At 42.7% G+C, this 27,596-nt stretch overlaps 1 long non-coding RNA gene across 2 annotated transcripts in view; it reads left to right on the top strand.

Annotated features, from left to right (window-relative positions):
• The first annotated feature begins 3,675 nt into the window (after positions 1-3,675).
• Positions 3,676-27,596, top strand: part of LOC308479348 — a 27,473-nt gene continuing 3,552 nt past the window's right edge. For both annotated transcript variants that reach the window (XR_013987628.1, XR_013987629.1), the window contains exons 1-2: positions 3,676-3,801; positions 19,295-19,373. This is a non-coding gene — a long non-coding RNA (uncharacterized lncRNA). The remainder of the gene's footprint in view (positions 3,802-19,294; positions 19,374-27,596) is intronic.

Below are 27,596 nucleotides of genomic sequence, written 5' to 3'. Positions count from 1 at the left end.
GTAATATCTGCTTTTGGGATAATGTGATTTGAAAAATGCATTTAAAAAAAAAATGGTGACAGCTGCTATTATTTAGCAAGAAACAGTCAGGATTTTATCACAAGTTGTGCCAGTTTCAAAATTACAAGATTAATGGTTTCCTAACATGGTTTCCTAATGTGGTTCTTATACAACTTTTTTATACAACTTTTTTCCACAGTATCTTGCAAAAATACAATTCCCAAGAGCATGTGCTTAAGACACTGGATAGTGGCACCTTGTACTTCAGTATTTCTGATCTGTATCTTAAGCTGAACATCATAAAGTGGGTGAAAAGTGTTGGTGAAAAGGTAGTTGACAGAAACTTGATTTGTGTCTTTTGAACTCCACAGACTCCAGTTTGCCAATCATCTTCCCGAAGGTGTGTTGAACATGTTCGGGGAGTTTGTATGACTCAGGTCATGCAATTCACAAGTTCAGTTCCACACATCTTCAGGGCTGAGGTTAATGTGATGTAGGAGGTCCAATGTCCTTTGTTTTGTTGATAAAGCAGTTTGGATTGGGGCTACAGCACTAGTGGTGGTAGGGAGGTTTAACTCTTTCTCCTCATCCCATTTTCCCTTGGAAAACTGCCCCCCCCCCCGATTCCCAAAATCTGTATTAGCTACAGAGGGGAAAAACTGAGCTGCAGTTAGGGAGGGGGAGCAATAAATTCAATTCTAATTGAATTTTCAAACCTACCTAATTTGTACTTTTTGAAACAATACACTGAAACACAGCAGTCGTTCAAAATTCACACTTCTCTGAACTTTGCAATGCAGTTCTCCAGCTAGATAATGTGTAAAAGAATACACATATATACTGGGATAATATAGAAGTGCATACCTTAGTGAAAATAACATGTAAGGGTGCTTTATATTAGGCAAAAAATGGGTAAATTAGGCAATATGTATTTGTATAAATATCCATGCTGGGAGAAATTTGCTGATAGATTTGCATGAGGACTTTCTGTAAAAATTCACAAACTGATGGATAAATATGAATAACTGAACTAAGACTGGAACAATGAGAAGCTGAGGGGAACTGAAATCGACAGATTTTCCCATCTCCAGCTGAAATATGGGTACTTGCCTTTGCTCCCTTGGTGGCTAATATCATTGCCCTGCCATTGGCTGGGGCTGGAAAACAGGTACAGGGTAGGGAGGCCATATGTCTGCCTTTATAGAGGCTAGTCTTATATTTGAAGGGATGTTGGAAGAAAAGTTCTCTGTTAGAAGGGGTCCTCTACTGGAAGGGCCATCTGATTCAAGTCTAATTTAAAGGCAAATAATCATATGAGGGGAGAGCAGGGGCCCTGAAGCTGCCCATCAACACTTGCCACCTGAATAGCAGGCTAAGCATGCACCTGGGTCACTGCCTTTCCTGCAGTGGTTAGATGTATTGTATTCCTATTTATATTATAGTAAGAATTTGTGTCTATACAAATACACCAGCATGTGCAAGTTTCCTCCTCCTCCTCTTCTGGCTCCTCTGCTGTGCCAAGCACAGGGGCAAAAGCGCCATGTTCAAAATCAGATTTTCCCCACTTGCTTTTAATAATAACTTATATACTTGTTTATCCTGTATTTTATTCTGTTAACCATCCTGAGATCTTACGATGAAGGGCGGGAAAAAAAAAATTTAAATAAAGAAAAAGACACCGAGAGATCTGATCTGTGATGTCATGTCTAGTTGTTGTTAATTTTATTTGTACCTTGCCCATCTGAATGGATTGCCCCAGCCATTGATGCTAGTAGGTCCTGAAACAAAATGCGCTGCCTTGTAGTTGTTGTTAGAACTGGTTTTTGCACGCTCATCTCAGCTATGGATATTTTTTGCATGGTCTTATGGCCGATCCATACATGATGGTATACCTCTTGTTATCACTCGACTATCAGGTGAGCGTGCAAATGATCAGAATAAATGAAGTCCTATATTTAAGGGTATGCTGGCTCTGTCAAACCTGTGATGTCTCTTCTTTGCATGCAAGTCCTCACTTGCGTGCTGTAGTCATAGGGTAATGAATGAGCACTCAGAAATCTACCCTTGGGCAACTCACTATCACTAAGGCAGGGACGGGAAACTTATGACTGCAACACTCATTATCTCTGACCACTGACTTTGTTGGGGCTGCCTCATGGGAGGTCATGCAACTCCCAGAGGACCACAGGTTTCCCACCTTTGCCCTCTAGGGAAGCCAGAGGCCAAAAAGAAAGGGGAAGGACAGGTTAGCAGGGGAAATTTCAGAAGATTCTTAGCCCTGCTTGGCAAGGAACACCTTCTTCTACCCAACAGTGAAGAATACAGAACATATATGCTCTAAAGAAAGCCACATTGAATTCAGTATGCTTTGGGGTAAATGTGCTTATGATTGCAGCCATTATTGCAATGACAGGTTGTTGTTTAGTGTGTATAGTGAACTTTCTTTTTTAATGCAAAAACCCTTGCGGATCAAGTGAGGCAATTAAAATTTTAATTTTTTAAATGTTATAAGTCCACAATGGGGCAGTGCAGGAATGCAAAAATAGTTTAAAATGGGGTTAGACAGGAGGGCTATCAATGGCAAGTAGCCATGATGGCTATGTTCTGCCTCCACAGTCGGAGGCAGCAGTACTTTTGAATAGAAGTGGCAGGCAACCAGGGGAAAGGGGTGTGTGTGTGTGCTCTTCTGCTCAAATCCTGCTTGGGGGTTTCCCACAGGCACCCAGTTGTCCACTGTGGACTAGATGGGCCATTGGCCTGATCCCCCACGTATCAATTATGTAAGCAGAAGTGACGTTGATGTAAGACCTCCAGCCACTCTTGCTTACTTATGGAGAGGCTCTGTCACAGATAGTTAAAGCCTTGGCAATATATTCAATGAGCCAGTAATTTGACAGTGCCCTCGCTCATTTTTCTCCTCCTTATATTGGACTGATATAAGCATGTAACACTCTAGAGGTTTTGTTGGACTTGATCGATGCTATTTTACTAAAAGATCAATAAAATGCTCTTTTAAAAAAGACACATAAAACATTGGCCATCTCTGCTTTCTTGATTTGGCTGTCATTTGGTGAGTGGAATCAAACTGGTTTGATGTTAATAACCATCACATGTTTACAATTTAATCGGAGGTTGTTGTTTTTTTAAAAAGGAAAGTACTACATGCTCTTGTTGTCCTTCAATCAGTGAGTTGTTAGACTGATAAGATCTGCAATAAAATTCCAGGAGCTTGAGCCCCGTGTCATTGCCAGCCAAAGGAGAGACAGGAGAGCCCAGGGAACAGGCACGCACACAAATCACCTCCATCCTTTTCCCCACTGTGTCTCTTCCAAGTGGCCTGGAAAGGTCACCGCTACATTCCCACCCACTCATGTTCATCGCTATTCAGAAACTGAGGTCTCTGGATTGGAGAGCTCTCAGATCAAATCCTGTCTGCTTGTTGGGCTGATCTTTGAAAGTGGGTGCTTCATTGCTATGCAGAAATAGGAAACAATGACTCTCTTCCAAGGGAGTGGCTGGCTGTGCTGTTGCCCAAGGCACTGGAGCCTCCTTGCTGGCAATCGTTCTCCTCCCACGACCCAAGAATAACATCCTTGCACCATGCAGCTCTCTATATTCCAGCTGTGTTAATGTGCGGCTCCACCCTCTCTGTAGGCTCATCATCACCTCCCTCCCCCACAGGAAAGGAAATGGCTCCCAGTCTATTTCCTGCCTAGTACATTTCCTGAACGCACAAGCCAGGAACTCGGTTCATGAGTAAGGCTGGAGGAGCAGACTGAAACCATGCCTAACAGGACCGGAGTGAGTAGAGATGGGCTAACGAGGAACCTCCAGACAGTGTTTCTTCAGCTTCTGACTCAGGGAGGAAACTGGGATTGACTGTCGGGTTGAGAAAGCAATTTGAAGTCAGACCTCACACAATGGAAATGCTCCATGAGTCAAGAGCAATCGTGGCTTTACATGGTTTAGAAGCAGGCAGTCCACAGAATTTACATGACGATAATGACTGGTTGGGGTCTGGTGCTAATCTGATGAATGGAGGCGTGCGTGAAATAGAAAGAAGTTGGGAATTATTACTCACACTTGTGCTCTTAGGTTCCAAAAAAGGAGGGGGCTGGATTCAAGCATGTCTGGAAATCACCTTTGAAACTCAGATAACCCCAAGGGTTTGCAAGCTGCCCCTGCCTCCCAGGTGAATAATTGCTGCTTTGAACAGTCATGTTATATGCAAAAACTGCTAAAATAATTTCATGAAGATCTTGAAGCCCCATGGGGCTGGGCAATTTGCAATTTCAGATAGCCTTTTTATTTTTGTCATTACATCACCTATTTTAGGTCTGAGCACAGGTTCATGTTCCAATGCTGGAATTAGCCTTCATGCAAAACAATGTAATGGGCATAAAAATAATGAAATTCGAAAAACCATATTTGCCTTCTTTTTATTTGCATCCCGGTTCCACTTTCTCTGTTTCTAATGAATCTTCACCATCATGAGAGATTTCATTTTTAAGTTCTGCAGAGACTCTCAAGACAGAAAAGCCTACAGGCAGCCTTATACGGCACATGACACTGTATGTGGTTTGGAGGTCTAGTGGTTAGGAGGAGGAGAGCCTAGAATGAGGATCCTAGCTTGTGGGATGCGCCAGGCCTGGGAAATTTAGCTTGACAGAAGATAGTTATTTTTGGCTCATTACATAAGGTGTCTGTGGACACATGCCACAGTGGATTAATGCGCTGAGAAGTCAGAATGAGAGGATTAGTACAACAATACATACCACAATAGCTCAGTGCAAGGGGATTGAGGCACATTTCTTAGTGGTGAGAGGGGACCTGCCAGTGGTTCTTAGGAACCATGCAGATGGCTTCCTCAGGCTGAGAATGATGCGTGCCAGATAGCAGGAAGGGCTGCCTGGTCAGGAGATGAATCAGCACAGATCACAAACAAACTGAACATCTCACTAACAAGATTACAAAGTTTTAGAAACGTTGTTCCGGTGATGAAATATGACAGCACATCAAGCTGCAACAGATCACAAGTTGCGCTTGAACATGTTGGTGGTTTGGATGGAACTATCTTACTCCAACCCATCTCAAACTATACGTTGCTGGTACAGCCTCACATTGCACGTGACTGGCAATTTGGGTGAACAGCAGCAGGTATAACTCAGAATATTTCTGTGCCACTCGTGCACTGAGAGCGCTTGTTCATGTGGTAAGGGAGGACTGATATTATTTAAATCGAAAGAGGACATTTTCACAAACCTGAATGTTTTACAGAAATGGTCCGATATTATAAAAAATGTTGTTCCTAGTGTTTTGTTTTTTTCTCATTTCCTTCCTAGAGTGTTGCTCCCTTCTATTGCAAGTCTGCAGCAACCTGGTATCATTGCATAAATGAAGATCATGGAAGACAGAACAGCTCTCTCATAGTAACACAGGAGGCAGCCTTATACCAGGAGTTATCTACTCTGACTGGCAGTTCTCCAGTGTCCCAGGAAGAGACAGTTTTCCTATCATATGCCACCATGTCTTTTTCAGTTGAAGATGCCAGGCAGGGATGGAACTTATGCTGCTGCAATAGAGAGCAGGCCAAACATTTTTGAAATTTGTGCTCACTGGGTACAAAATTAGGACTCCATGGAAGGAGGATGAGATAACAATGTAATGCATTAGAAATACAGTGATGTGGGATTGAGTCTTTCGTAACTGAGAGGTATACCTGGCAGAAAAGAGTCAGGAAGGCAGGTCACATTTCCCAGCCTCAAATGTCAGGTAGGCAGGAGGAGGAATCATTCAGATACTCAACCACTGCATTGATGCAGTCTTCCCAGCCAGTTGTTCCATGTCAGTTTCCACATGGAGAGTCACATGGTAGGAAACTTACCTTTCTCTGCAAACCACATTCCACATCAAAACTCATTCACCACAAAGAGACCAGGGCACGGTTATTGCCGGACAAAGGAAACGGCTCAGCACCACCGTAGGAATTAATAATTTAAAAAATTGCTCTGCCAAGGGGGTAGGGAAGAGGGTTGTCTCGGCGTCATTGAAAGAATCCAGAGGCAGAGAGGGTGAAATGTGCTGTGTGCTGCAGCTTGTCTCAGTTCAGATACACGGAGTAAATCAAAAGTCTTCTAGATCTCAGCACTGGGAAGTTTATGAGGCATTCTGTCAGCTGAACTCCATGTTTTATAGCCTGCAACCTAGACCAATGTTTATGATGAATACTTTGTTACTCCTGTGAAATGGAAAAAATGCACTCTGCTTTCCTTTTTCAACAACTGCAGCTCTGGTGGATGAAAACCCGAGCATTTCCCAAAGCAGGAATTGAGTATATCTGCTGCACGAGGTTTTGGCATGCTGTCCTCTTCTCCTGCAAAGCCAGAGGGGAAATAAAGTATGCGTTCACAGTTGTAGAGACAGGATAAATCACTGGTAATTGAATTATGAAGGGGCCACTAGCACACAAGAGAAACAGGTAAGCCTGCATTCGTTGTTTTCTAGAGAACTGAGAGAAGTTGCCATTCCATCTTGGATGGGAGGGCTAGCTAGTCTTAGATAGTATGATATCCCTGATATCTTCACTTTCCTAGGAAAGTCATTAAACTCATATTTTCTTGTTGCCTTATATCAGGCCAGATTAGGGATAGACAAATCTGTTGATATGGAGTTCTCTCATTTTCTCAGTCTTAAATTGAGTTTACCACATTCCCAGTTTGTGATTTTTTTAAAAATGCTCCTCATGAAAATTCACAAGCATCTTAGTGCACATTTCTCCCAATGGCTCATAATATACGGTAAGTTTTTTGTTTGAAGGACTGTGTCACACAATTCAGAGGAGTGTGCATTTTGAAGGATAGCTGTGTTTTGATTTGTGTGTTGGTTCAGAAAGTGCCCATTTAGGCAGGTTCGCATTAAAATGTGAACTGAACCAACGTTCTCCCCATCCCTTTTGGTCCATCTAGCTCCTCACGGACTCTGCTGGCTTGCAGTAGCTCTCCAGGGTCTCTGATGGAAGCCTTCCCCATCACTTACTACCTGAGATCCTTTTAGCTGGAGGTGCCAAAGTCAGAACCTGGAACCCTCTGCAGGCAAGGCATGTGCTGTATCACCAAGAAGTGTGGAACACGGCCCTCTTAGAACACGACCAGACTGGCTGTTTTTCCCCCATGAATTTTGCTACTTAAAACCCATGAGGGGCAAGAAGAGCAGCCTGCTGACTTCTTGCTCCTCTTTTTTGCCCCACTTGTGTTCTGAATCACCATGCGCTGCTCTGGTTTCACCAGAAGCGGCTTAGTCATGCTGGCCACATGACCCAGAAAAACTGTCTGCGGATAAACACCAGCTCCCTTGGCCAGTAAAGTGAGATGAGTGCCACAACCCAAGTCATCTGCAACTGGACTTAACTGTCAGGTGTCCTTTACCTTTACCTTTTTTAGGTCTATATACAGCCAATGCAGGTTCAGTTACAAAGCAAAGATCATGACTTTATTGAAGTCAATATAAATATGTATAACTGGCATGATATTGGGCATGTGCAAAAGTCAGGAAGGCAAAGTGGCCATGATGTTTGCGTGTGGGGTTTGGTCACAGGCAGAAAAAGTCGAGCAGGAGCCATAGACTCTGTGTGGCTATGCTATTGAGGCTCAAGTTTAGAAGGGATTTGTGTGTCAGTTTTATCGAGGTTTGAAAAATATTGCTCTTTCTCTTTTTTGAGACATCACAATTCTGAAGTATTCATTGTTTTTGGTTTTCAACCTTGCAGTTTTAATTTCCTTGGGTTGGTCTGCTTGTCTACCATCTAGCACAGCCTGCTGAAATAGACTAGCAGCACAATCCTATGCATGTTTACTTCAAAGTAAGTCCCATGCTGTTCAGTAGGCCTTCTTCCCAGAAAAGTGTGCAAAGGATTGCAGTCTATTAGAGTCTATCCAGTGCAGCATCCTGTTCCCAACAGTGACCTTGCGATACCTGTGTTTGGCTTGATCTCTTCTGCTTTATGGCTGTTTGCAAGTCTGCAATTTCAATGCCCTGAAACAGAAAACTGGGGGAAGCTAGCTACATAGAGGAAGGCCATCTGTTACACTTCTCGTATCATACTCTGCTGTTTTTATCATAACTTCCTTCTATTGCTAAACACCAGGCTATTTTAAAACCCACCCAGTCTCATTTAAACAAACAGATACCTCCACGCAAAGCCTGAGCAATGTGGTAAAAGCTATGATGGGCCTCAGCCACAGTGAAGCCAGAAGCTGTGGGCTCTACAGCTGGCAGAATTGCAGTAAACACAGGGCTACCATTTGGGATTTAAATAGGCTACAGCTTCAAGAAAGTTGAAGCTGTGTCAACAGGTTTCGGTGCAGGCATTGGGAGTGTATCCTGGTTGATTATATTGGCAGGTTTGACCAAATCAGGGTGACCCTGCCCGAAATCACCTGGGTGGATCTATGGCTTGCTCACCTCCATCTGGGCATTTGGACAGAAGCATCTCCACAATCCTTTAAGGGGATACCCTGTTTCCCTGGACCAGCTGCTGGTGGTGGAGGTTCCAACCCGCTGTTCAATCAGACTAAGGATAAACCCCAGTGCCTTATCCACCATCAAGTTGTAATGATTGCTGCGAGGGAGGCAAAACCCCCAGACGGGCCCAGTTTCTCTGAAGGCAAATTCTTCCCTGGCCCCAAATACAGTGACTGAATACTTTCATAGCAAGGTCTAAGACAGGCAGACCCACACATAGAGCTACAGGTGGCGAGTGGGGAGCCGGAGCTCCAACTGCGAGAGGAACCCCAGCATGGCTTTTTTTTATGTCCAAGGAGCAGACTAGACAGACGTCATCAATCTTCTCTGTGTCCCCAGGTCACACCTCCATGCTTGACCATGTTTAGTCAAAATCACAGGCACCCCCTAGAATCCTGAGCGGCTGGTGGAAGAGGAAATGATGCCATCCTTTGGCTGCCCAGATACCAGACGGGCGCCTGCAGCTGTGGTCTGTGGCCGGCTGCAACTGCTGCTTCCTGCAGCCTTAAGTGGCCAATATGCTAAGTAGATTGTTTTCCCTTTTAAAATGTGCACTTGTTGTTTTTGCATAGGCAAGGTATCCACATACGAAGCATGGAAATGAAGGGCAGCCTTTTGTTTTGTTTTTTTTAAAAATAATTTTTATTAAAGTTTTGAACAACAAAGAAAGAAAAGAAAAACATACACAATACATATAACAAAAACACGAAAAAAAAAACAAGATTCAACAATAAAAGAACAAAAAACAAAACAATTAAAAACAATATCTCTTTTCCATTTCCGTTTTTTAGTTACTTATTTTCTGGACTTCCTCATACCTCCCTCTTTTGTATTCCAGTCCAAATTGTTTGTCCAGCAATTTCTTTTCCACTTTTTTAATCCCAATCTTTAGCTTTAGTAAGATATTGAAATATATAACTTCAACTTCTTTAAACCTGATCTTTAGTCTTAGTATCATATAACGTTAAAATTTTTCCTCTTAATATCAAATTTCCATTTCTTTAAACATCTTTAATCCTAATCTTTAATCTTAGTCTATCATTAACTTTAACCTGTACAGCTGGAAACCGCTTATTTTCAGTCCAACATCACTCTAACATTCTTTAATTTTGCAATGTTTCTGAAGATAGTCTTTAAATTTCTTCCAATCTTCCTCCATCGACTCTTCTCCCTGGTCACGGATTCTACCAGTCATTTCCGCCAATTCCATATAGTCCATAAGTTTCATCTGCCATTCCTCCAGCGTGGGAAGTTCTTGTGTCATGAAGGGCAGCCTTTTGGAGAGATAGTTCTATCCCTGGTGCATGCACTCAGCAGAGAAGGAGAGAATGTCTCATAGATACCCTGATCATATGGCCCTCCTAAGTCTGATCTCCTGGAGTCTCCCTTCTATACAACTGTGCTTTGACCTGCTGTGGCTGTCCATTTGTCCTTATCCCATTTCCCAAGAAATACTGCAGTGTGAAATACCTTGGGGGAAGAGGACAGGAGAAAAGGCAAGAAGTAATAGGTCCGATGGCTGCTGAACATGAATATTCTTCCACATTGTAAGGGCTTAAAAGTATCAAATCATCCAGAAGCTAAAATGCATCCGTCGAAATCATTAAAACCATTGCATCACCTGCCTCTGTCCTTCATTGCTGAGATATTTTTTGTTTATTGGGTCTTTAGCCTTAATTAGACCCCTGAGCCTTATGGAGAAAAATGATAATTTCCCAAATTGTCATTCTGTTGGACCAAACCAAGACGTCAGTTAAACAGCTAAGCACTGAAGCTCTTGTGTTATGCACTTGTGATTCACTCTGTTGGGGATGGTGACAGATGGTACTACCGTATCATTTTGTTGTTGTTGTTGTTGTTGTTCACACCCTCACCACGAACCGATATGAGAAAAATATTTTTTGTTGTGATCTGATTTGGGTTTCACAGAAATTCAATTTATTTATTTTTTTGCCTTTTGTAGACCAGGAGAAATAAAGGTTCATCTTGGCTTCTATTTAGGTTTTACTTCTAGCACTTTGCGCCCTCCTGTGAATACAGTTAGGTTTTTCCTTGCAGTTCTGTTTCTTGGTCTCTTGGAATGCCACAGTTCGAGTGACTTTACAGAGAAAGATTTAAGAGGAGCAGGATCCCGCTGGGATAAGCCTTAGCAACAAGAAGATAGAAGAACAGCTTACGTGGCTTTAAACAGATGAAGCCAGGGAAGCAGCCAGGTCAGTGGGGTGCGGGTCTTGAATCATCATGGGTCATCATCAGTGGCTTGCTTTATTCTAATCAGCATAAGCTCTGAATGTAAGGTAATGTAATAAAGACAACGCAAGCTGTGAGATTTGGCATGCTTTTTTGTTTGTGATATTTCCCCTTTCTGCACTCTAGCAAATAGCAGCAGAATGGCACCAATTAGTTACGTGGTGGTTGGTCTGAAAGGTAGAGGAGGGTGGAGCTGGAGCTGTAATGAATTGTGTTGGCCAAAAGCCATGATAATTTCTACCCTTTGAACAGCTTCTGTTTATTGCCCCAGTGTCAGATAGATTCCTTTCTCACAAGGGGTGGAGAGAAGGAAGCTTTAATTGTTGGTTTCCTTGGATTGCATCCAAAGGAGCGTTGAGTAATGTATCCCATCAGTGCAAGGATTTCCACTTAGTCTTGTGGGTGTTCTAACTTAGACTGACTCCCACTGGTCCACTGAGTTCAAGTGCATGCCCTGGGCAGTCCACACAGCTGACTTCACAATTTGTAAGAATTTTTGTTCCAGGGGAAAAAAAATACTATGCAAACCTAGTGGCTGAGCAGAAGGAAGTGGACGAGCCCTTACTATGTGCTTGCTGTCTGCAAGCCACTTAGAGAGTACATAGTGTTATAAATGTTCCTTTTGTGATTTAATTTTGTTATAAAGCTGAGAAGTAAACTCACCCAAGCAGGAGATCCAACTGTTGCTAACTGCACCTGCAATAGTGAAAGAGAGTAGACACCGCAGCTGCTTGCCGGATGGCCATCAAGGTCATGGGCTGAATAATTTGGTTGGAAAGCACCACATCAATTGAGTGAGAGTTCTCTCCTCATGCATAGTCACTCCACCATCCTTTCTGACAAGCCCATTTAGCCAGGTAGTTGGCTGCTGCTCTTGTCCCAATATGACCCCTGCTCCTTTCTTAACTTATCCAAGTTCTCTTGTTTCTTCAATGTTTAAAAGGAAGAAGTAATGCTCAGGCCCTCTTTCCTCTTGAAAGCTGTCTGTTTGCACTGGAATGTACCAATTCTGAATCGAGAGAGATGAAGACTCCTTCATAGAAACACCAGAACCTGACCTTTTCACTCAGTATTGTGTGCTTCCTCAATCAAAGTTGCATGCTCTATTTTCACTTTGCTTGAGCATTGTGTACCCTTCCACACTTTTTTTTTTCATACAGGTGTGCCTGGGATTTTGTTGTCTGGGGTTCAAATGTCTTCCATCAGGCTGGTGCTTCTGTGTATATGGAAGGGACCATATCTCAGTGGTAAAGCACATGATTTGCATGGCAAAAATAGCCCAGGTTCAATTCCTGTTATCTTCAGGTTGTGTGTGTGTGTGTGTGTGTGTGTATGTTTTTAAAGGTGGTGGCAGATGATGGGAAAGCCCACTGCCTGAGATCCATTAGATCTGTTGCCTGTCAGAATAACACAATATTGGGCTAGATCAGGGCTTTTTTTCAGCTGGAACTCTCCAGAACTAAGTTCCGGAACCTCAGGTGGGTTCTGGCACCTCTCCATTGCCATTCTAAGAGAACAAGGGAGGTGTTCATGGTGAGTTCTGGCATGTCTTTTTCTAGTAAAATAGTACTGGGCTAGATGGATGACAATGTACACATGGCAAAACAAAGTGGGGGCAGATTTGTATAAAATATGTGTATGGGAATTATATGCATAGATGCAAATTTAGTCATAATTAATTATGTTCAGCATCAGTGGAGAGGTGACTGGATATGGTGGAACACAGGTAGACAAAATTGTCTACCACCTCAAGCATGTGATCACCAGTGCTGATGCATGAAGTGTTGATAGATCCATAGAAATGAATGAATGAACATGACTAAGTTAGGTCTTTTAATTTAAATAGGGCTACTCTGGGTAAAGCTTGGTTGAATAGCATCCTATGTTTCTGTCCTCAAAAGAGAATACTTTGTCCCTGGGCAAATGTGTAATTGTTGCCATTGAGATGCATGTAGAACATCGCAGTGCATCATCAACAGTACTTATTGGACAGTGCCTGTGATGTCACTAGTGATCAGTGACACAACTATACATCCACCCCACTGCTTATACCATCTTGTCAGTGTACAGCTATTATTTTCCCTCACTCGCTGGAACATCACCTTGTCGTGATGAGTGGGTAATTTTAATGCAAGAGCTGGGCAGGATTTCAACCTGTGGCCTGGGACTATTGGAAAAGAAGGAATTGGCAACAGCAACCAGAACAGAATCTTACTTTTGACTATATGTGCAGTGCACAACCTTGTTATTACCAACACACTCTTTCAACAAAAATAAATAAATTTAAAACATCATGGAGGCACTCTTGGTTGAACCACTGGCACCTCTTAGACTATGTAATTTTGTGAGCTGAATATCGTTGCAAAGTGCTCCTTACCAGAGATATGACAAGTGCCAATGCTGGACAGATCACTGATTAATACATTCCATGATGGCTATCAAGATTATAATTCAACACAGGCTTCAAGGAAGGAAACCAACGCACAAAATGAACACTCAAGCCCTTCAAGATCCTATTAAGAAGGATTGCTTCCAAACGACTCTTAAAGACCATCTGCTTTTGGAGTTCCCTGATAACATTGAGGAACACTAGACCAAGCTAAAAACATCCATTATTGTAGCCTGTGAACTATTGGATACCAGACCAAGAAACACCAGGACTGGTTTGATGAGAATGATAGAGAGATTGAACGCATTATTGACAAGAAAAAGGCCTTTCAGACCTGGCAAAGAGATAGAAACTGCACCACTAGGAAAAAAACCTATGCCAACACTAAGGCTGAGGTTCAAAGAAGAACCAGAGAAGTAAAGAACACCTAGATAAAAAAAGCTCAAGAGATCCAGCACTTAGCCAGCACTCATGATGCACAGAGTTTCTTTAAAGCCACAAAGACCATCTATGGGCCAGTAAATCATGGCATATGATCCCTATGATCAACAGATGGCACCACACTTCTAAAAGATAAATAAGCTATTGCATTGCACTGGAAATAACATTACCAGCATTTCGTTAACTGCAACTCCCCCATAGCTGCTGAGGTCCTCTCATAAATACCCCAAAAAGAAATTAGAGATGAGCTTGCAGTATCTCCAAATCTGGGAGAGTTGTGTCCAACTATTAACCAAATGAAAAACAACAAAGTCAGTGGACCTGATGGGATACCTGCCGAAGTCTTCAAAGTGGGCAGAACTGAACTTACACAGCAACTTCAGAAGCTCATCGAAAAATTTTGGGAGAGAAAAGAGATCCCTGCAGGCTATAGGGATGCCAAAATTATCAACCTTGTTTTAAGAAGGTGATGGAACGGATTACGGAAACTATCAAGGCATCTCTTTATTAGCTGCAAAATTCTTGCAAGGATCTTAGCAAACTGTCTCCTAACTATATCCGAGGCTACCCTTCCCGAATCCCAAAACAGTTTTTGACCTTCTAGAGGAACAGTGGACATGATTTTCACTGCTCAACAGCTTCAAGAAAAATGCAGAGTGCAAAACCAATCTCTGTATATGGAGTTCATTGACCTGACTAAGGCCTTTGACAGTGTAAATTGCAATGCCCTGTGGACTGTCCTTCTGAAAATAAAATAAATTTGTGAGCATCGTGTGGCTCCTCCATGATATGACAGCAACAATCGCAGATAACAATGGCTCTAAAATGAACCATTCACAGTGGGATTATGTGTTAAACAGGGTTATGTTATCACCCCAACTCTATTTATTATCTTCATTGCCATGATCCTACACGTTGTCGAAGGGAAACTCCCCACTGAAGTAGAAATCATATATCGAACAGATGGAAAGCTCTTTAATTTGAGTAGGCTGAAAGCAAAGAGTAAGGTTACCATAACTTCCGTCACAGAGCTTCAGTATGCTGATGACAATGTAGTGTGCACACACTCAGAGGATTACCTCTAAACTATCCTAAATATATTTGCAGAAGCTTACAAAAAGCTTGGCCTATCGCTCAACATCACAAAAACCAAAAGTGCTGCACCAACACGCACAAAACAACCCCTCTGCAGCACCACAAATCCAACTCAATGGTGTAACGTTGGAAAATGTTGATCACTTCTCCTACCTGGGCAGTTCTCTTTCCACAAGGGCCAACACTGATGCTGAAATCCAGCATTGCCTGATCTCTGCGAGTGCAGCTTTATCTTGATTGAAGCATAGAGTGTTTGAGGACCGGTACATTCACAGGGAAACCAAAATGCTTGTTTTCAAAGCTATTGTACTACCAATTTTACTGTATGCTTGTGAAACATGGAACACTTATAAACGCCATCTACAACACCTTGGTGTCTCTGAAAAATTGTACATATCACTTGGAAATACAGGCGAACTAATGCCAATGTACTGGAAGAAGAAAAGATCACCAGTATCAAAGCAATGATTTGTCAACATCAACTTTGTTGGACTGTTCATGTTGTTTGGATGCCTGATTATCCAAGTACTTCCAAAGCAAGTACTCTATTCCAAATTTAAAAATGGAAAGCATAAAACTGGTGGTCAACAAAAAGTTTAAAGACTCTCTCAAGGCAAATCTAAAAAAATGTAAATACCGACAATTGGGAAACACTGACCTGTGAGTTCTCCAATTGGAGAACAGCCTTTACCAAAGGTGTCATGGACTTTGAAGACGCTCAGACTTAGGACAAAAGGGAGAAACTTGCTAAGAGGAAGGCACGTTTGGCAAACCCTCACCATGATCAACTCCCGCCCGGAAACCTACGTCCCCATTGTGAAAGGGCATGTGGATCCAGAATTGGCCCCCACAGTCACTTATGGACACACTGTTAAGGCTGTGTTCATGGAAGACAATCTTACTCAGCTACAAGTGATCGCTGAAGATTATTCTGAGAAATCAACGGATCCCCATATCTATTTAGTCACACTTCTCCAAATTGTGCCACCATTTCTTAGAAACCCAAATTCACAGGAAGTAAATGGTCCGGACCTCACTCCTGTTGGTATTGAGGCTGCTTTCAGAACTTGACTGAGGGATCGTCATGTCACTGGCATTGTCCAATCAAGTGTCCATCACTCATGATGAGACATACTCACCCAATATGTCTACGTAATTATTGTCATTTTAATTTGCTGTGTAAACAAACAGAAAAAAACCCTTGGAGAAGCAGACCTTGGCCATAATTTCAAGGAGACAACACAGTCATGTTGCTTACTGTTGCAGTTTCATTGAAAAGCATTTGTGAGAAGTAGGGCAATTAGTCAGAACAGGGACCATTGCAGATAAACACGTGCTACCTAAAAGAGAGGTTGCCTTGGTTAGAGGAGCAGCGAGACTTTTGTTTGCCAAAGCAATCCTGTGAGAAGTGTGGGCAGGACAAATTGGTGCTGTTATTTCTACTGCTGCGAAGCATGAAACTTAAGTTTATGCCTTAAGTTGTGGTAGCACTTCAAATAAAAGGCTCTGTTAGCGTACTGGGGTTTTTCTTCATCTTACAGCCATACTCCTCTTACACCCTGGTTTTAGCAGCCCCTTGCAGTTATATATAAAAAGGAAATATCTGTGCTGTTTAGACAGGGAGAAAGAATTCATCAATTCACTTTGAGGAATTGGCTCACCACTAGTTTCTATTTCAAGGGAAGAAAAAAGAAAACAACTGCTGAGCCTGAGATCTCAAATTAGTGCTGATCTAATGAAAGTTAGGAGCTGGGGTAACATGTAACAGGAAGTGGGTTAAGGGAAGAAACTTATGTGTGAGGCTGCAGGTGGCTTCTAATCACTGAATCAGCAAGCACAGTTTGCTCATGCAACCAAAAGGAAACAACATTTGCTTGGTTAGACTCGGTTCTGAACAGATCCTGTGTTAAATTTGCACATGTAAAATAATTTATCCTAAGATATTTTGATGGGACTCAAACTCCCACCATCAGAAATACTTGGTTTCTTGCTTCGGGGTGGAGAGAGGATGGAAAATGTCCATTCCACATTGGCATTCCTCCACCCCCAATGGAAAAATATGTCTGGAGGAGCACACGTGAAAGACATTGGCCTCTAACCAAAAAAGGAGTTAATATGCTTAAGCCTGCTTAGCTGTGGGCTGGATTTTGGTCATTATCTACCCATGTAAATTCCTTGGGTATTTTGCAGGCAATATTTCTGAGCTTGAGGAGGAGGAATCTCATCTTCTGTCCACTGATTCCTCTCCATTCTCAATGGCGGAACAAGAAATGTGGATTTGTGGGATTAAATAGGAAGGAATCTGTAGGAAATGTTTAGTGCTAAATAAGTCAGCGTGTTTTTTTTAAAAAAGGGAATTTGCACTACATTTTTGCAAGTGTACCTATAAAGTGTATGAGCTGTTCACACCACTGTCATTACATAGCAAGAGAAGGCATTTGCCTTTTTAAATTTTCGGTATGTTTTTGGAGTATTGACCCAATAGTATATTAATGAACAAAACATTTAAAAATAATGTTGACAGTTTCAGGGGTTTGGTATTGCTGTGGCTGGCACTCTAACATGCTGCCAATTTTTTGCCCTTCATATAAGGATGGACATTGCAGGAGTGTTATGTAGAATTTAACACCACATTAAGTGCTGTGTGGAACCACAGTGATAGACCTGCTTTTAGCTGATTGCAAAGCTGCTGTTAATAGGAAAAAACTCCAAAGGGTCCTTATAATGTGATGGGGAGCCAGTGTAAGCATCATTTGCTGCATTTTGTGAGAATGTCCGAGTTTGTTACATGTAAGAGAGAGGGCACCGGGAAGAAAGTTGCAATCAAAGGAAATTAAAGGAAGGGCGGGGGTCAGCAAACTTTTTCAGCAGGGGGCCAGTCCACTGTCCCTCAGACCTTGTAGGGGGCAGGACTATTTTTTGGGGGGGGGGGAATGAATGAATTCCTGTGCCCCACAAATAACCCAGAGATCCATTTTAAATGCACACATTCTACTCATGTAAAAACATGCTGATTCCCGTACCGTCCGCGGGCCAGATTAAGAAGGCGATTGGGCCGGATTCGGCCCCAGGGCCTTAGTTTGCCTACCCATGGGCTAAAGAGTGCAGCAAAAGAGATCTTTGATTAAATTCAACATGATAAGGGCATAGGAACATAAGAACAGCCTTCTGTATCATGCCAATGGCCCATCTAGTTCAGGATTCTGTTCACACAGTGGCCAAACAGAGGCCAGCAGAAAACAATTGTGCTCTTCCAACTTCTCCATCTGCACAAGCATTCCAGCTTGCCAGAAGGAACAACCTCCCCCATGTGCTGGAGGGATCTCCTGACTCCTCCCCAAGCCAATTTCAGAGGGCATGGTGGAGGAGGAAAGTGGGGAAGCTCTATCCCTTAAATGAATCCTCCCTCTTATTTTTAAATATTCGGAATGAAATAGATTTTAGGGCTCCTGGAGCCCCAGTGTCATTTTAACCTTAGATTGACTGTAATTTTCAACATTTCTGTTTAGGAATGGTGACAAGGTGGGGTGAAAGCACCCCAATAATGCAACTGTGCCTTTTATTGCCAGAAATGCAGGTGATGGTGATGCATACGATGTGACCTCTTCCACTTGTTAGAGGTTTTCTTTTTGCTCAGCATGATGTCACCAGAGGGCAAGGAACACAATGCCACCCAATTATGGCTTCTCATTCACTCTGCATTTATATTGCTCAGGTAACTATGAATGCATAATACGCCAGCCTGTGAATATTCATTCCCTCTAGGGTAGCTCCCCTGCAAAGCGCAAAACTCCTTGCACTGTCCATAAATAAACACTCTGGAAGGAATTCTCTCTCTGAATAAATGAGTGCAGGAGGGGTGACCAGTTAAGGCTGCCAGGAAAAACGACTGCAAATATAGAAATGAAATAAGAACCAGGGTCATGATTAAACAGCAGAGAAGTGACACAAGAGTTAAGAATCCTCCTTTGTTTATCTCGGTGCTGGTCTGGGGCCACCCTTCAGCCAGTAACACATCCTGGCAGTCAAAAATTAAAATAAAATAAATCCCCAACAACTTCAGAGCACTGTGGGCAGTGAAGCTTTTGCCCGGAGCAGGCAGATAATAAAACCAGTCCATTAAGCGCCTATTAGCCTAAAAGATGAGAACCCCCATCTGTGCTAATGAGCAGGCTCTTGCCAGGCCCAAGCAGCAGGAGGCCTCCTCTAGGCAGCTCTTGCCAGCCAGCTTTGCTGGCTAGTGGGAAATTAGTTTAGAGGATGCAGTCACTGACTTAAAAATGGGGGGGGGGGGATGCATCAGCTGCCCATACAAAGACTCCAAGAAAGGATGCCAAGCAGAAACCTGAGGACCAACTTTTCACATTCGTCAAGGAGCTAAATTGCACTTGCCAAGGAAGAAGTGGGGAAGAAATGGAACAGGAAACTAGGGCTGCAGTTTGTCAAGGTGTAAACCCCATAAATACCACTGTGTTCATACTTCCTTTGGGAGGAATGGAAGGGTAAAATTTTAATAAACAAAGATGCATATAAGGTTGCGATCACAATATGATTCTCTTGAAGCACTGCATTGTTTTTTGTTTTTGTTTCCTGCTCTAGGGAGACAGAGCCATTGGACAGAGACAGCAATGGATAAATTAACTGAACCTATTGGATACTTGAGCCATTCCTTCCTTTGGTGAGCATCCATTCACACAATGTCTCCACCCATTATTGTTTACTACATGTGACTCCAAGATTTGCAACAAAGGACTGTTGGATTGATGGATAGCCCTCTGTCAGGTATACTTTAGGAATTGCAGGGGGCTGGACTAGATAACACTTGTGGTATCTTCCAACGCTACAATTCTATGATTGTATGGCTGCTTCAGTTTTTCTTTTCAGTGAAACTACTTCTGCAAATGCTATATACATGTATAACCACACAATTGTGAACATGTGTAAATTGCTGTACTCTCTCAAGTCATGCTTACAGTGGTACCTCGGGTTAAGAACTTAATTCGTTCTGGAAGTCTGTTCTTAACCTGAAACTGTTCTTAACCTGAAGTACCTAATGGGTATTAGCTAATGGGGCCTCCCGCTGCCACTACGCTGCTGCCGCACGATTTCTGTTCTCATCCTGAAGCAAAGTTCTTAACCCAAGGTACTATTTCTGGGTTAGCGGAGTCTGTAACCTGAAGCATCTGTAACCCGAGGTACCACTGTATTATTATTTCAAGCAAGTGTACACTGCATATTCCTGCAGCAATTTACATACTTGTGAGATCACCCTACAGGGTAATTTGAAGGGTTCTGATGGTTTTGTGACCATCATGTTTTCCAGCAGTTAAGCGTTTTGAGCCTCCTGAAGCAGTGGAAATGCCTAGTCTGAATCCATCTATTGTTTCCCTGTTTTTACTGTAACTTTAGCTGCCCACTGTTGGAAAGAATATATAGAGATTACTTTTCAACATACATTCCACACACAATATGCAATAAAATTCTCCCCACCACTTGGCAGGATGATAAAAGCAACTGGCTCACCACATTCACTGCGGTTATATTCAAGCTGTGGTAAGTTACAACGTGGTCACCTGGTATTCAATATTATTCCAGATTCTGCTGCTACAATACACGATGCAGATAATATGCAAGCAGTGCATTCTGAGCACAGAATGGGTCTCTTGATGCAAAAAAACTCAATTCAGTTGGGAGCTGGGTATAGAAAGTAATACTCTTCCCTAAAGTTGTGTATATATATCCCCATGATATAGAACTTACTTTTTGTTCTAATGTCTAAGAATGAGTATAATTCTCTCATCTTGATGTGCAGTCCATGTGTGCTTTCTCTCAGCTTTCATGCGGACATGATCTGCCTCATAGGATAGATACAACATGAAGCAAAATGCAGTTTTACTTTGCTAAGAGTTTTGCAAAAAAACATAGTTGCTAGATTTGGTTGAGTAGAATGGCTATGGGATCTGAACTTTAAGTCGGAAAGTCTCTGGTCTGAATCTTGCTTCCACCTTGATTCACAAGCTGACCGTAAGCAAGCTACACATTCTCTGACACAGTCCTGTCATTTGCAGTGCGGGGAATAATACTACTGATTAAACTTTTATAGCAGGGGTCGGAAACTTTAGGCCCAGGGACCAAATGTGGCCATCTGGGATTCTCTGTCTAGCCCTCAGGTCTCTTCCCAGGCCACACCTCACAGTGTTCCCGCTCCATGCCCTCCTTGAGTGCTTTTGCCTAGTGGGAAGTGTCCTTAAACTGAGAAAATGCCTTTTGTTTGCTGGGATAGAGAGATATTTTTGCACAGCTGGAATGTAGCCTCTTCCGCAAAGGGAAAACTCACACCTGTTGCTCCACCTACTTTTGCCTCTGGCCCCATCCAGCACTTGCATGTGGTCCCTAGAATTGACCATAAGTCAGTGCAGCTGAAAAACATGCCCCGGCCCTGCTTTACAGCAGTGTTGAAAGGCTTACAGCTAGATAATACACGTGAAGCATACTGAAACCTGAAAACACCACTCAACCAATGAGAAGATTTACAAGCTGATTCCAGCCAGGATATTCCATTCCCTTCTACACACCTCAATTTACCATCCCCTTCTCTATCCAGTCATAAACCAGCATCCCACAGTCACTATGTTCAGGCCTCTTCGAGTTTTTTCTTTTTGGGGGGGAGGGGTTCTCTCCTAATTCTCCCCAAAGTTTTTGTACTCTTACAATGTTGGAGTCCCCCCAAATCCTGATGATAGCTCCTTCTTGTGCAGGAATGGTGCTGTTTTGGTTATATATGAGTTCACTGAATAAATATGATTCTTATGGGTTACGTTATTCACAAACCTTTGGCCAGGAAATCATCCTAGATCCAGACACTCAGGACCTTCTGCCTTTCCAAGTGTGGGGAATAACAATTTGCTTCTTTGAGTTGCTTAGACTGACAGCACAGTAGAGAACACCAGGCAGACTCCGCAGCTTGAGGGACATAAAGATGTTCGGAGTGAAGGAGCCCATCTGACCCCATCACTGTCACTGCCATGGTGCATTTCAGCTGTCTACAAGTTTCGTGAAGAAATACCTGTGCATGTAGGGAGAAAAAGTATACGGTCTTAACTCTGGATGTAGAGTGAGATGAGGGTTTTTTCCCTGTTTTTATTATTTGGTGCATTGCATCAAATTGCTGCATAGCTCTGTGACGAGTCTTCAAGAAATGAGTGATTCTTGCACTCACATACCTTGCACAACAACCTCCTCTAATGCAATCAAAGTGTTACAGCTATTGTTATGCCTTATTAATGCTAATTGAGTCTAGTGAAAGAATAGAGTAAGTATTTGGCAGAATGATCTTTATGTTTATATTTCAGAGGTTCTTGTGGCTACTTTATTACAGCAAGCCTTTTACCAGTGTTTGTTCCCTGGCTTTATTTTTGAAAACTATGAGATTTTTCAGGCAGGAGAAAGGAAGAAATCCTGCTCACCTGCAATTTAAAAAGTAGGCCACCTTTTGAACATGATCCAAATAATATCAGTGCCTTCTGTGCTTCATGATACCCATGGCCTATATGTAAGAGTCATGAATGCATTTTCATTTAAATGAGCACTGATCTGTTGTTCCGAGCTTGGCTTTCCTCTTGTTCAAGGTTGTGATCCCATCATGAAGGCATCTGTGCTCATTATGAGCATGCAACTTGTTTCTGAATTTCATTAAGTTGACAAATGGGTATTAGCAAGGCATTTGCGTCAGCTTGAGCTGTGATAATTTATCCAATTGGGCAGTTGCAGTTTTGAATCTGAAAACGATCTCATGAGGATTATGAGTCATTTTCATCTCCCTATAGTAGGGAACCACAGACGATGTACAGCAGCTCTGTTAGTTTAGGAAATCTAGAGTGTGTTGAATTTTGTTGTTCTTTTAAATGGAACATAGGGATAGAACACTTCATGATTCTGAATGCATTCATCCTCTTAACACTGAAGAGGGGGGAGGGATTGTGGCATTGGCCTCATTTTAGACAAGCTGAGAGTTGTTTTAAACTGGGACTTTGGAGTGTGGACCTAACTAAGACTGCCAGGTCTGTTGGCCTACCTTGTCAACCTTTATGCAGAAGCCTAAGTATATTTGCCGATCAGAAGGTCAGCGGTTCAAATCCACTCGACGGTGGTGAGTTCCCATTGCTCTGTCCCAGCTTCCGTCAACCTAGCAGTTTGAAAACACACCAGTGCAAGCAGATAAATAGGTACCACTGTGGCAGGAAATAAATAGCATTTCTGTGCACTCTGGCACTCGTCACGGTGTCCTGTTGCGCCAGAAGCAGTTTAGTCATGCTGGCCACATGAGCCGGAAAGCTGTCTGTGGACAAATGGCAGCTCCCTTGGCCTATAGTGAGATGAGTGCCACACCCCATAGTCACCTTTGACTGGACCTAACTGTCCAGGGGTCCTTTACCTGTGTTTTTTTTCTGGCACTTCATCTTTGATTAATATAAATACACGCATTCCTAAGGGAGGGAGCATTCAACGCCCTGGACTACAGCTGCGGACAACTGACTATCTGACACACATTCACTACTTGCCTGCTCAAAGATTATGCTAGACGAGTAATTGAATGCTGCACCTGAGATGTTCCATTTCACTGGTAAAACTTTCTTCTCCCCTACCCCACTTTTAAACATTCCCTTGCCTTTATTGTTTATCTGTTGTTCTTGTTTTTATAAAAACGAGCAAACTCATTTCACAATTTGCAATTTCATATCACTAACATGCAAATTAAAGGGAATCTTCTCCCTAACAGCAAAAGTTTATCTTACATTTGATCTGGTTACAGGTAGTCACATACTTTGATTCAGCAATAAATTGGGCCGGCTTTTGCATCTTGCTACAAAAACCTGTCGCTGAAGCAGAACGGAAGAGAATGGGGGTCGCTGTGCTGGGCCCCTATTTAGAAATGGACAATGTGATCTCCACGACTGTTAGGTATCGAAGAGATAAGAGTGCCATGAGTCATTGGTCACAATAAAAGAGCAGAGTGCTGAGTGGGGAAAGATGCAGATGAATAGATAGTAGGGAAAAGCTTTATTTTAGTTTTAAATGCAGGCTCGCACTCATGTCTGCCCTGGGAGGGAGCATAAACTCTGTGCTACACCAGTATTAAGCCCTTTAGAGGGATTTGGAAGGCACACTGGCCTTGCAGATGACCCTTTCTAAAGTGGGAGAAATTATCTGTGATGCTTCAGTGGTAGAGTATCAAGTATACTTTTTAGAAACTGAAGCTTAAGCACCACTGCTATATTTATGCAGAAGTGAGGCTGCTTATTTGACACACACCACCAGTAGGGTTTATTTATATTTATTTTATTGCATTTGCACTCTGCCTTTCTATAAACGATGACCAACAATAAAACCCAGAATAAAAATTGAACTGGAAGAACATGCCTAACAAGGGGCCCAGAAGGACAGTGGTGGTGGATCCCCTGCTGCTGGCTTGCCCTGGCCATGGTGGTTTTTGCTACAACTGTTCCAGGCCACTGAAGTTGACAGGCCTGAAGATTGGGAACCCCTAAAGCAGGGGTGAGAAACATTTTTCAGCCTGAGGGCCACATTCTGCTCCAGAAAACCTTTCAGGGGTCAAATGTCAGCCACAGGCAAGGCCAGAAGCAAAAGTGAGCGGAGAGCGATAAATGTGAATTTTATGTTTGTGCAGTAGTAGGCTAGCCTCTTCACATACTCCTCACCTCCATCCATGCAAGCAAAAGGCATTATCAGATGAATTCAGGCCTAGCAAAAGCTCTTGGGGGGGGAGAGCAGAGCAGGGCTGGTGAGAGGTGTGGCATGGGAGGTTGTATGGCATGGGAGGAGTCCCAAGGGCAATGCAGAGTCCTGGATAGCTGCATCTAGCCCTCAGGCCTAAGATGCCCCCATCCCTGTTCTGAAGGGGATCCCATGGGGCTTTGCATTCAGCAGATCCAAAACTGTCAGCCATTTTGCTGCCACCCACCATTCTCTTTTTTTGGTGACTACTGTCTGCAGCTGTTGGTGGGACAACCATTGGTGGTAGCTTATTGCCCACTTAGGTGAAAATGGAGCCTCAATGGTGGAGTCCCAGGGCAAAGAGGAGCCTAGGCTGAATCCTCCCCATCCCCTTTGTCATCAAGAGTATGTGTGTGTGTGTGTGTGTGTGTGTGTGTGTGGATTGCACTGTAATTCACAAAACTGAGGAGCAATGTTAGAATATATATATATATATATATATATATATATATATATAAAAATTAGATAGCTGTTCTTGTCTCTTGGATATTTTTTCAGACCTTCTCCCTCAAGGGAATACTTTACCCATTAATTTGTCTGCCAGGAAACTCCTGTGTGCCTTGGTCTCTGGTGGGGCCCAATCTGGGATGCCCTCTCTGCTTGCATTGGGCACCAGAAGGTCCTGTTGAACTTCTTTATCATGCCCACCTACCCCAAACAGACTGAGATTGTGTGCTGGAACATGCCCAGCAATCTCCTGCCACTGCACTTTGCCAAGTAAGATTGCTAAGGGGAGAAAAGCTGTCTTTCAGATATCCATGGGCACCATAGCCCACTTTTCCTGAGCCTTGAGGAGACATCTCTGCTACCTGGCTCTGATGGCCAGTCCACAGACACCTTGGGGTATCAAGAGAGATCTTCAGAAGTGGAAATATTGCCCAGAAGGAGCCAGTGGCTGCAGAAGGCCCTGACCCTTCAACTGGCTAGGTAGCAACACTCGGAGGATGGGGGTAGACCAATGACTACCCAATCCTCTTATAAAACTCATCCAGTTGTTCCAGAATGTTGCTGAGAAAATGTGGGTGTCTGACGTCAGCTGCAAGTTGTTTTTTCATTGTTTGGTAAGTTGCTTTGGTTGTTATCTACAGACATGTGGAGTATAAATACAGTGGTGCCTCGCAAGATGAAATTAATTCGTTCCGCGAGTTTTGTCGTCTTGCGATTTTTTTCGTCTTGTGAAGCACGGTGTCAGGAAAGTTTTGGAAAAGCTTCAAAAATCACCAAAGTCTTAAAAAACCTCAAAAAAGGCTACCACACCACGTTCTATGAGTTGCTCCTCGAAGTCAAGTCACAACTGTATTAACGGTGTTAAGAAAAAGGAAACAAACTTGCAAGACGTTTCCGTCTTGCGAAGCAAGCCCATAGGGAAAATCGTCTTGCAAAGCAGCTCAAAAAACAAAAAACCCTTTCGTCTAGCGAGTTTTTTGTCTTGCGAGGCATTCGTCTTGCGAGGTACCACTGTACAGTAAACAAAGCAGAAGCCCATGAGACTTATAGAACTCTGGGTGGGGTTGATCAGGATCAACTACATGTCTGTCTAGCTCAGACTTCTGAGTGAGTAGTTCAAACATCTGAGTGAGCAGCTTAGAGTCTTAGACTCCTCTTGTGCAAGTGGCTTGCAGACTCACAGGTCTATGGAGGTGGTTGGATATATCTTGTTCATTTACCTGCAAGACTGATCCAGCCTAAACATATTTGATGACAATAGAGGAAGAGGAGTGTGTGCTACTAGATCTATAAACCGCCCTGCTATTTACACCAGTGGCTCTCTGGTGGCAGTGAGCATAAACAAATATAGTGGTGCACTCTGCTACTCTTAGCCTGCGCTGCTGAATGGTGGCCATCTTGAAAGTGTCCTATCCTCAGTGTTTCAGAGAACAAGATGACTCTTCTAAGAACTTGAGCAGGCAGATGAAGAAAGGCCTACAAGTGTCTCAACAGATGGTGTTGCTGAAAGGCATTACTTGGAATTAGTGCTGTCTTCCAACAGAAGATAATCTTCAGTCAATTCATTGTATAGCTTCTAACCATTTAATACATCATCTGCATATATTTGCATATGAATGAAAAACAGAGTCTTGACAAAAAGTAGTGTTTTCTTGGTTTTTAGATGATGCACAATTTTTGCTACACCTGCCACTATCTTAGAGGGATTGTCCCATGTTGGAAGAGAAGGAAAGAGGCTTCTTCTGAAATAGCACCTGCCACATTCACTTTTTCCAAGTACCGTACTTCTTTATAAAAACCATTTATCTTTTTTAAAAAAGTGCTGCTGTCTAATTAATCAGGTGCTCCTTTTTAATAATCCAGTAGGGTTTTCAACTGATAAATCCAACCAGTTGAGTGGCTAAACATTGCAGCCCCGCTGGCCCCTAGCACAATGTGGGCTTCTAAGATGTGGCACTAGCTATGCTGGCTGGGACTGACAGGAGTTGGGAGTCTAACAGCTTCCGGAAAGCTACAGGTCTGTTCCCCATCCCACATATTGAAGCTTCAGAGATCCAGGATGATCAGCAGACACATGCAAAAACCATTGGGAAAGCAGCTTTGAGAGCCTAGTGTGGAAAGACAGGGCATACATTTATATAATAAGCAATAAGAATTAATAAATGACCTTAGCCTTGTACAAAACAAGAAAGTCTTTGGGGCTCCTTTAAATGGAATAGGAGATTCAAAGTGTCTTTTAAATTTTAATCTGCCCAGCCAATCATAGCCCCTTGGACTATCTCAGAAACAAAAGGGAATATCTCAAAATGAGCTAATATACAATCCATAAAACAGGGAGTTGAAAGGCAATGAGTTGTAGCTTCTATTTCAATTGCACTGTGCCAGGGAGAGCACCATTTTTGTTGTTATTGTAATTACAATTACTTAATTGAGCACCATTTGCAAGTGATGTGCTGAGCTAGTTTTTGCTGAGCTCTGAAATCAAAGTAGCTATTTTAATCTACACCAGCCTAGGATCTGGTCCATATCTCTGACAGGCAGGCAGTGATGATATGTGACCTAGTCATTAATGCTACACAAACCAATATGATCTTCTAGAGAGGAAATTAGTCAAGAAATAGCTACACACATTACAGTACTGGACCAGAGAGCTGCTGTA

This window comes from Podarcis pityusensis (assembly GCF_964106645.2).
Source record: "Podarcis pityusensis genome assembly, chromosome: 6".
Lineage (NCBI taxonomy): Eukaryota > Metazoa > Chordata > Lepidosauria > Squamata > Lacertidae > Podarcis > Podarcis pityusensis.
Note: the sequence above shows the minus strand (reverse complement) of the source record. Positions and strands in the feature narration are given on the sequence as shown.